We start from the raw sequence: 9471 nt of genomic DNA on the forward strand, positions 1-9471 counted from the left end.
CGGCGGCAAGGAGGAAGGATGGGACAGGTCTCCTAGATTTTAGGGTCGCCCCGGTTATATATGCTGGTGGATTAGGTTAGGGGGGTATTCGGTCCGTCCGATCGTAATCGGGTGGTCGAGATTAGATAGGCTAGGGAATCTAAAAAAAAGAAAATGGAGATGTTTTAGGGATGTCTGGGGATGATCCGGATCCAATGGTGACGACTGTCCGGGTCAGGTTTGGGACAACTTTCAGACGTGCAAGGGGGTCTGGGAACTGTGCGGAGAGGGGGTCTGACAAAAGGCCACGGAGGCAAGGGGGGTTTCGGGGTCCTCCGATCACAATCGGACGCTCCGGACGTGAGGAGGTTTAGGCTGGGCCTGGCGGTTGGTAGTGGACTGTGTAGATGGTCTAGGGAGGAAAGAGAGGGAAAGCCCGTCAATAGCTTTCGGAGACCAAAAACGTCCGACAGTTTGACCGACTATAATGCCACTGTAGTTATCCGTTGGGGCGTCTAACGGACTCCGAATGCGATGAAAATTGACAGGCGGTCTACTGACAACATAACAACACCACATGCCAACTTTCAACCCATTCTGAGAACATTTTCTGGCCACTTATAAAATACTATTTCGGACATGCCGCGGGCGCGTGCGAGTGTGTCTGGGCTCAGAACGGACAACGAAGAGAATTGGGGGACCCGGACGGATGCAAGTTTTGAAAATATGCAGATGCAATGCGGATGATGACAAGGCAAAATACAACACACAAGCAAATTACATGGCAAAGACAGCGAATAACTAGAAGACACCTGGCGCAACGGTCTCGGGGAGTACAACACTCCACCACTACAAGAGGATCTCGTCCCGAGATCTAGGATGGCACCGGAGGGAAACGGAAGAGGAAGAGAAGAGGTAAACTAAGTTGCTTCTTTGACAAATGAGTGAAACCATGAACCTTGAGAGGTTGAACAAATTGAAAGAAAGAATACAATGAAGATGAACAAAGTTGAAAACACTCCGTTAGAAAAGAGGAACAAGGAACATTAATAGAACCTTGTAGGTTGAAAGACATAAGAAAAGGGTTGCAATGGACAAGAAGTACATGCAAGCACTCCGGTTGAAACAAGATGTACAAGGAACGATAAAGATCAATTACGACAACACTCCGGTTGGAAATGGAAGGCATAGAATATAAACTTGGCAAAATGAGAGGATACTTGATGAAATCAACAACACACTGCCTCCGAAACTATTGAAAGAATGACACAATGGGTCAGAAAGATTTGAGACGCACTCCAGTTGAGAAGGGAGGCAAAACTTGACAGAATGGGAAGAACTTAAAAAGAGGGCACGACACTCCGGTTAAATGGATAAGCACGAAAAAGAACACGGTCCTCACAATCCGAGATGATGAGTGAAGAGAGCAACATCACAATGCCTCCGGAAGGAATGAAAGAATGGAATGAAAAGAACGGAGAAGAGAAAACATCCTCTCCCACAAATAAATTGGAAAAGCATCCTTACGAAGAAGGGTTGAACGGAGTTGTTGGAAAATCAACAACAAAAGAATAAACTTGTAGTGGGCTTATGGAAAACCTCTCAAAATTATGAGTTGAAATTCTGCCACTAACAAATATAATATATTGGATTGATTTCAACAAGGAGACTAGAAACTTATTTCACCGGGAGGATAAATGAAGAACTTGGGTCATTTATAAGCAGCATAAATAGCGATAATCCTTACGAAAAGCTTTAGGTGAAATATAACCCAAGATAACTCCAATGAAGAGATTGATGGGTTGCAAAGGATCTCATGAACAAATTGAAAATGATGGGTTTAAAATATGTCATTCCGGACAACTTGTGAATCATGAAACATGAACGGAAATTGTCAAGAGTGACATAACACCACCTCAAGAGATAAGAGAAAAATAATTACACTTCGGAATGCAAGATGAAGAATGCTTGAACTCCTCAAAACAATACATGTGTTGAACACCATGTTTGATTTTGAGTATAGCTTGGCGGATCATCACTTCAAGAGATATCTTGAAGAACAATTGAAGAATGAAAAGAATCCTTGACGAACCACCATGTAGAGCCTCCATGAAAAACTCCGGTAATAAAAGAATGATCAAACGAAAGGAAAGTTGAAAAGAACTCCAGGAGAAGCCTTGCAATGATTAGATGGAGCTTCGCGATGAGATAATGCAGAAAACATGGAACTCCGGAAAAGAAAAGATGAAGCATCTCAAACCGAGAATGTGACATGATGAATAACTCTGGAAAGAAGAAATTAGATCCCTTGGATGAAACAATAATAAGAATTACGTTATGCATATCCTTCATCAATTTAAATTGATGACAAGCAGTGGATTTGGCATACTACTTATTGTCGCGGAAAGGATTAAGAGAGATATAGCGCAATCTTGAGAAAAGACTTCAACGATCCGCCAGTAAGATTGGAAAGAACAAATGAATTGATATGATAATGTATGAAGAGGAACCTTGAACAAACCGCCGTAAGAATTAAAAAAATGAACGAAGAAAAGATAAAGAAACACCGGGAAGAATTAGAGAACGAATGAAGATACTTGAGAGAATTTGATACAAGAGAACAAAGATATCACGATCGGATTTGGGAATATTTGAATCATGCACCGGTAAGATTTAGAGAAACGAGAGCTGAAAGCTGGAATGAAGAATTATGACATGATGGCCTTCGGAGGAAATAAATGGAAACAACTCATGAAGTGCTCCGGATGGGTAGAAAGAATTCTCACAATTGAAAGCAATTATGAGAGGATGGCATCAAGCTTGAACTACACATCTTCAAGAGAACGGGGCAAGATTTAAGAGAAACTCTTCTTCGGTCTTTAAAATCTGAGAATGACGACGAGAAACACCACCAAGAATTGTTTAGACACTCCAGGAGAATCAAAAGCGAAGAGGTTGAGCCAACGATGAAAAGAATTTGACAGATCTTGGAGAAATACATATGACTAATGATAATTCATTCTTACATCAAACTTGGAGAAGAATTTGAGAGTAACACCGGGAAAATAGAAGAGTCAGGTAAGATCCTGGGAAAAGACATGTGGGTTAGGGCCCACTCAAAAGATACAACATTGAATGATTTAAAAGAGAGACTGCGCGGTTGAATTAAATGGCTTGAATGAGATAACATCCTCGAAATAGCTTGAACGGATTGAGAATGGAAACGAATCTTCTGAGATATCTTCGCACTTCGGATATGAATAGAGAGAGATGAACGATTAAGAGGTGCACCGGCATGGGAAAGCATTTGAAATAAGGAAAGGAATGTGATGAACACTGAAGGCTTGAATTTAGCCCACCAGAGAAGAAAAGAATGAAGAACGATAAACTTGAAGAACATCTTCATGAGAACCACCGGGTAAGAACATTGAGAGAAAAGAATGGAGAGACTTCCCATAAAATAAAAGGATACATGATTAAGAAATCTGAATCTTTGAAGAAAAAGGGTGGGAGGGAGGGAAAACAAAGACAACTTGGGATGGATGAAACAAACACCGGTGAGAAAACTGAGATTGGATCTTGCAAATGGGAAAAATGATAGGATCATCTTGAAGAGAATCGCACCAGTTGGAAATAGAATTGAGATGACAATCTCAATAAATAAGAAGGGTTAGTATTCACATAGGAATATGAGAACACCACTTAGGAAAGTTATGGAATCCACACTTGACATTGAAGCAACTCGAATACCACAACTCAAAACAAAACAAAGGATTGTCTTGCAAAATAAACGGGAAACAAACATATGATAGAGATTTACCCCGATCCCATATCATGCATTTGTCGGAAAGATATTCTAGGAGCTACTTGAATTCCTACCTATAAAACTCCCGAAACTTTCTGGTTATGCAATCAGGTGTTGGGGTTACAGGGGAAGCATAATATCTCACCCAAACTAACAATCCCTACATCCAACTGTAGCCATCCTTCAACACATAACCAAGAAACCTTCGGAATCATGTACCTCAACCTTCGAAAAGCATCAGTTATACGAGTTATGGCAATACTCCCGAAGTCCCTCCCCAGTACTGGGTGGCGTCGAGGTTATCTCACCAACAACTGCATAAAAGAGATTTTCAATGTCGGCGAACTCAGGTATTCCAGAACTGCAACGATAAAATTGTGACGACAACACCTTGGAGCTCAACTCCCCGGGACACTGCCACAACCCCTAAATGTCAGGAGGCACCAAGAACAATGTTCTCGTCACAAGACTATCGGAACGATTCCAAGATACCCGCGTGATCCTAAAAAAAATCGTGAAATTAGAGGAGAGGAAAGTCAAAACTTCTATGTCACGAGGCCTCACAAGAGCGACGAAGGGACTGAGGATTAAAAAGAATCCTACTCTATGATATATATAATCCTAAGACTCAAAACATTTTGTTCTAGACTCAACAACGTCAGCGATTCGATCAAGCAGGGGGGCTCCTAAGTCGGGGATGGCTCTGATACCAACTTGTAACACTCACAATGCGGCTATATCTCCCATGTGTCGAGGCACGACTTAGAGGCATAACCGCATGGTGGTTTTGTTGCAAGAGGGGTAATCTTCACATAATCCCATGTATTGAATAAGAAAGGGATAAATAGTTGGCTTACACTCGCCACATCACACAAATAACAAGTTAAACATACATCATCCAGAATACAATCAAGGTCTGACTACGGAACCAAAATAAAGGAAGACAACCCCAAATGCTAGATCCACGATCATCCCAACTGGGCTCCACTACTGATCATCCGGAAAAGACACATAGTAACAAACATGGTCCTCGTCGAACTCCCACTTGAGTTCGGTAGCATCACCTGCACTAGTATCATCGGCACCTGCAATTGTTTGGAAGTATCCGTGAGTCACGAGGACTCAACAATCTCACACCCGCGAGATCAAGACTATTTAAGCTTATGGGTAGGAAATGGGGTAATGGGGTGGAGCTGCAGCAAGCACTAAGCATATATGATGGCTAACATACGCAAATAAGAGCGAGAAGAGAAGCAGCGCAATAGTCGTGAAGCTAGAAGTGATCAAGAAGTGATCCTGAAACTACTTACGTTCAAACATAACCCAAACCGTGTTCACTTCCCAGACTCCACTGAAAAGAGACCATCACAGCTACACACGCGGTTGATGCATTTTAATTAAGTTAACTGTCAAGTTCTCTACAACCGGACATTAACAAATTCCCATCTGCCACATAACCGCGGGCACGGCTCTTGAAAGTTTATACCCTGCAGGGTTGTCCCAACTTATCCCGTCACAAGCTCTCACGGTCAAGGAAGGATATTCCTTCTCCCAGAAAGACCCGATCAGTCTCAGAATCCGGGTTACAATACATTTCGACAATGGTAAAACAAGACCAGCAAAGCCGCCCAATGTGCCGACAAATCCCAATAAGAGCTGCACATATATCGTTCTCAGGGCACACCGGATGAACAATACGTATGGCAACCGAAGATACCCGAAGTTGCCTAGGGGCGACACCGCAAGTGGCTCTGTTTTGGATCAACACTCAGAGGAGCACTAGCCCGGGGGTTAAAATAAAGATGACCCTTGAGTCTGCAGAACCCAAGGGAAAAAGGCTTGGTGGCAAATGTAAAACCAAGGTTGGACCTTGCTGGAGGAGTTTTATTCAAAGCAAACTGTCAAGGGCGTCCCATAACCCCAACCACGTAAGGAACGCAAAATAAAGGAACATAACACCGGTATGAAAGAAACTAAGGCGGCAAGACTGGAACTAAACACCAGGCATAAGGCCGAGCCTTCCACCCTTTATCAAGTATATAGATGCATTAATTAAAATAAGAGATATTGTGATATCCCAACATATCTATGTTCCAACATGGAAAAAACTTCAACTTCACCTGCAACTAGCAACACTATAAGAGGGGCTGAGTAAAAGCGGTAACATAGCCAAACAACGGTTTGCTAGGAAGGTGGGTTAGAGGCTTGACTGGCAATATGGGAGGCATGATATAACAAGTGGTAGGTAGCGCGACATAGCAATAGAAGGAACAACTAGCAAAGCAAAGATAGAAGTGGTATCGAGGGTATGGTCATCTTGCCTGAGATCCCGCAAGGAAGAAGAACGAGTCCATGAAGAAGACAACCGGACGTAGTCGAACGGATCCTCACAAACGCGACGTTACCGGAACTAACAAGAAGAAGCAACACCGGAAAGGAGCAACCAACATGGTAAACCAACAAGCATAAGCATGGCATGATGCACAACCAAGTATGATGCATGTCCGGTTTAAATATGCATGGCATGGCAAAGAGCTTCAAACAATACTATAAATTAAGTGGAGCTCAATATGCAACAAGTTGCATATTGACAAAACACCACATTCCAGTATTTAGTTCACTCTCGTTTATGTACCCAACAATGTTAAATGTTGTTAAACATGCAAGAGGTGAAGCATATAAAGACTACCTATCTTGACAAGTTTAAATGAGGCCGGATATCACAAACAACAAATCCAAAAAATCCCCATGTGCATATTTTGAATTTGGTACTGTTCTGCCCTAAACCATATTTTAGAGTTGTTAAACATGCAAAGTATTGCCGCCATGTTAATCTATGCATTTTTCTACCCCATTTACATATAAAGTTTATTAAATTTGGAGCTACGATTATTTAGTTATGAAATAAAACATTTTAACATGGCATTATGCAAAATAAACACAAAAAACATTTTAAACATTTTAAACATGCATGAAAGTTGGATATTATGAAACTAGATGAAATTCTAGTCATTTTACATATATAAGTTATTTACATATGATGCATGGTTAATTAGTTATTAAAAGCATGGAGAGCAAGGACTTTTCTGCAAACCTGTAGTTCTCTAATTAATCAGCAAATTTGTTCGCGGAAAAAAATAGTGACTCGGGCCGAAACTGAGATCTGGCCCAACAGAAGGAAAAAAAACAGAGGGGCACTAGGGTGGCCTCACCATGGGCCAAGCCCAGATCGGGAGGTGGGCCTTGGCGGGGCTGGGCCGACGCGCTGCTGGCCCATGAGCCGCGTGGGAGGCTGGCCAGTTTGCACGACGAGGAGGGGCACGGTCAACGGGAGTGGGGCGGCGCTGCGAGCGTCTCCTCCTGCTCGAGGCAGAAGCAGGGGAGGTCGGCGACGGTGCGGGACTCTAGGGCATCAGACTTGATGAGCTCGGGCACGAGAGGCAGCGCAGGGGAGGCAACAACACTGAGGACCCCGGTGGTTCCTGGCAGATGATGGGGAAACGGGCGGAGACAGCGGACGTAGTAGGGCCAGGGCGCGCGAAGCTAAGGGCGGCCCGACGAGGCGACGGCGCGGTCAACGTGCGGGCGAACCAAGCGAGCAGAGGCAGGGGCGTCCTCCTCCCTGTTCGAAAGAAGCAGACGCAGGGCATGGGTCTTGGTGCTGGAACTTGGAGGCCGAAGCGGGAGAGGTGCCCATGGCGCCGCGTGGGACTTGGTGGGGGGGGTTCCGGCGACAAGGAGCACGGGGACGCCGAGCTGCATGGTGCAGGAGATGGATCTGACATGGCTCGCCAGATCTGGCACGGGAGGAGCTTGGGAGGGCATCATGGCGTCGGTGTGCTCCTGGTTGTGCTCCTGCAAGGTGCGGAGGCCATGGCTCGTTAGATAGAGAGAGAGAGAGAGCTGAGACAGGAAAAGACAAAGGGAAGAAAGAGAGGGCGCGAGGTGGGAGTCCGATCTTGTGGCGGTGCTCATCTCCGACGAGCTGGCAGGTGACGCGCCGGACGATGGAGGAGGGGATACTGGTGAAGGAGATCGGGGGAGGAGATGCTGGTTGGTTCGGTTTGGAAACTGAGGAGAGGGGCTAGGTGGATCGAGATGGATCCCGAGGTGGGAGGTGGAGTGTGGCGGCGGCAAGGAGGAAGTATGGGACATGTCTCCTAGATTTTAGGGTTGCCCCAGTTATATATGCTGGTGGATTAGGTTAGGGGGTATTCGGTCCGTCCGATCATAATCGGGCGGTCGAGATTAAATAGGTTAGGGGGTATTCGGTCCGTCCGATCGTAATTGGAGAAGCCTCCCCCAAGCTTGTGGAAGACTCTCTTCTTCAATTTGCACAAAATTATATATATCCCTTAAGGCAGCTTGTTTCTTATGAGCAGGTAAATATTTAGGAGAGAAGTAATACATCATATCCTGGAGACTACGCACACAACTAGGATCAAGAGAATTAAACCATATCTTAGCGTCACCCTTTAATGAGAACGGAAATATTTTAAGGATATAAAAGTAGCCAGTTCTCTCGTCATTAGTGAACAGGGTGGCTATATCATTTAATTTAGTAAGATGTGCCACAACAGTTTCAGATTCATAGCCATAAAAAGGTAGCTTGTGCTATATCTCTAGATTCCCCCATAGTTATACTACAAAGAAAAATCTCTAAATTCAGATTTGCGAGGTTCACTAGCACTACCCCATTGTGGAAGTTTGCAAGCAGTGGTAAAGTCCTCTAAGTCCATAGTGTAAGAATTTTCATAGAGGTCAAACATGATAGTTTGAGAATTACGTGAAGATGAAAATTCAAACCTCCTCACAAAGGAACTAGTGAGATAATGGTACTGGCGACATTTTTCTGCCTCGAAGCTCACAAGATCGGCGTTACGCAAATATGCGTTAAATTCTTCCTTAATTCTAGCTTGATCCATGAAGTCCTCTGAAGGCCATTCACAAGGCCGCACTGGAGCGTCCCTTGGTGGCTCATCATCAGCATCACGCATTGCAAGCCTGGGTCCTTGTTTCCTTGAAGAACCACCTTGGTACATTTTCCTAAACATATTTCGTCCTCTGAAAAATTTCTGAAATTTTTAGTAACTTCAAATAAAAGTGAACCAAAGTCAACAAAATTGATAGCAACTACTCCTACAAGTGCCTAGAGCCTATATCATGCATCAAAACTACTTGGAACCACATAAATTTGACATGCAAGCTCAAGAACAGGGTCACCTAAGCATCAAAAATATGCAATGAATAAAGCACTAGAACAAAAACTAATTGGACCATCGGAGGAGTCACATACCAAGGAACAATCCCCCAAAGCAGTTTTGTGAGAGGTGCTTTGAGCAAGGAGATCGAAATCGCAGCAAAATCAGCTAGAACTCGTGCTTGAGCTGGATAATGGTGTTTGTGGGAGGAAGAAGGAGTGTGTGGGTGCAGGAATAAGTGGAGGAGGGCCACCGTGGGCCCACGAAGCAGGGGGCGCGCCCAGGGGGGTAGGGCGCGCCCTCCACCCTCGTGGCCAGGTGGATGCCCCCCTGCTGTGTTCTCAGTGCCAAATATTCTCAAATATTCCAGAAAAAATCATATTTAAATTTCAGGGCATTTGGGAACTTTTATTTTCGGGGTATTTTTATATTGCACGGATAATCAGCAAACAGACAAAAATTACTATTTTTGCTTTATTTAATATA

The sequence above is a fragment of the Triticum urartu genome, chromosome 6 (assembly GCF_003073215.2).
Source record: "Triticum urartu cultivar G1812 chromosome 6, Tu2.1, whole genome shotgun sequence".
NCBI classification, from domain to species: Eukaryota; Viridiplantae; Streptophyta; class Magnoliopsida; order Poales; family Poaceae; genus Triticum; species Triticum urartu.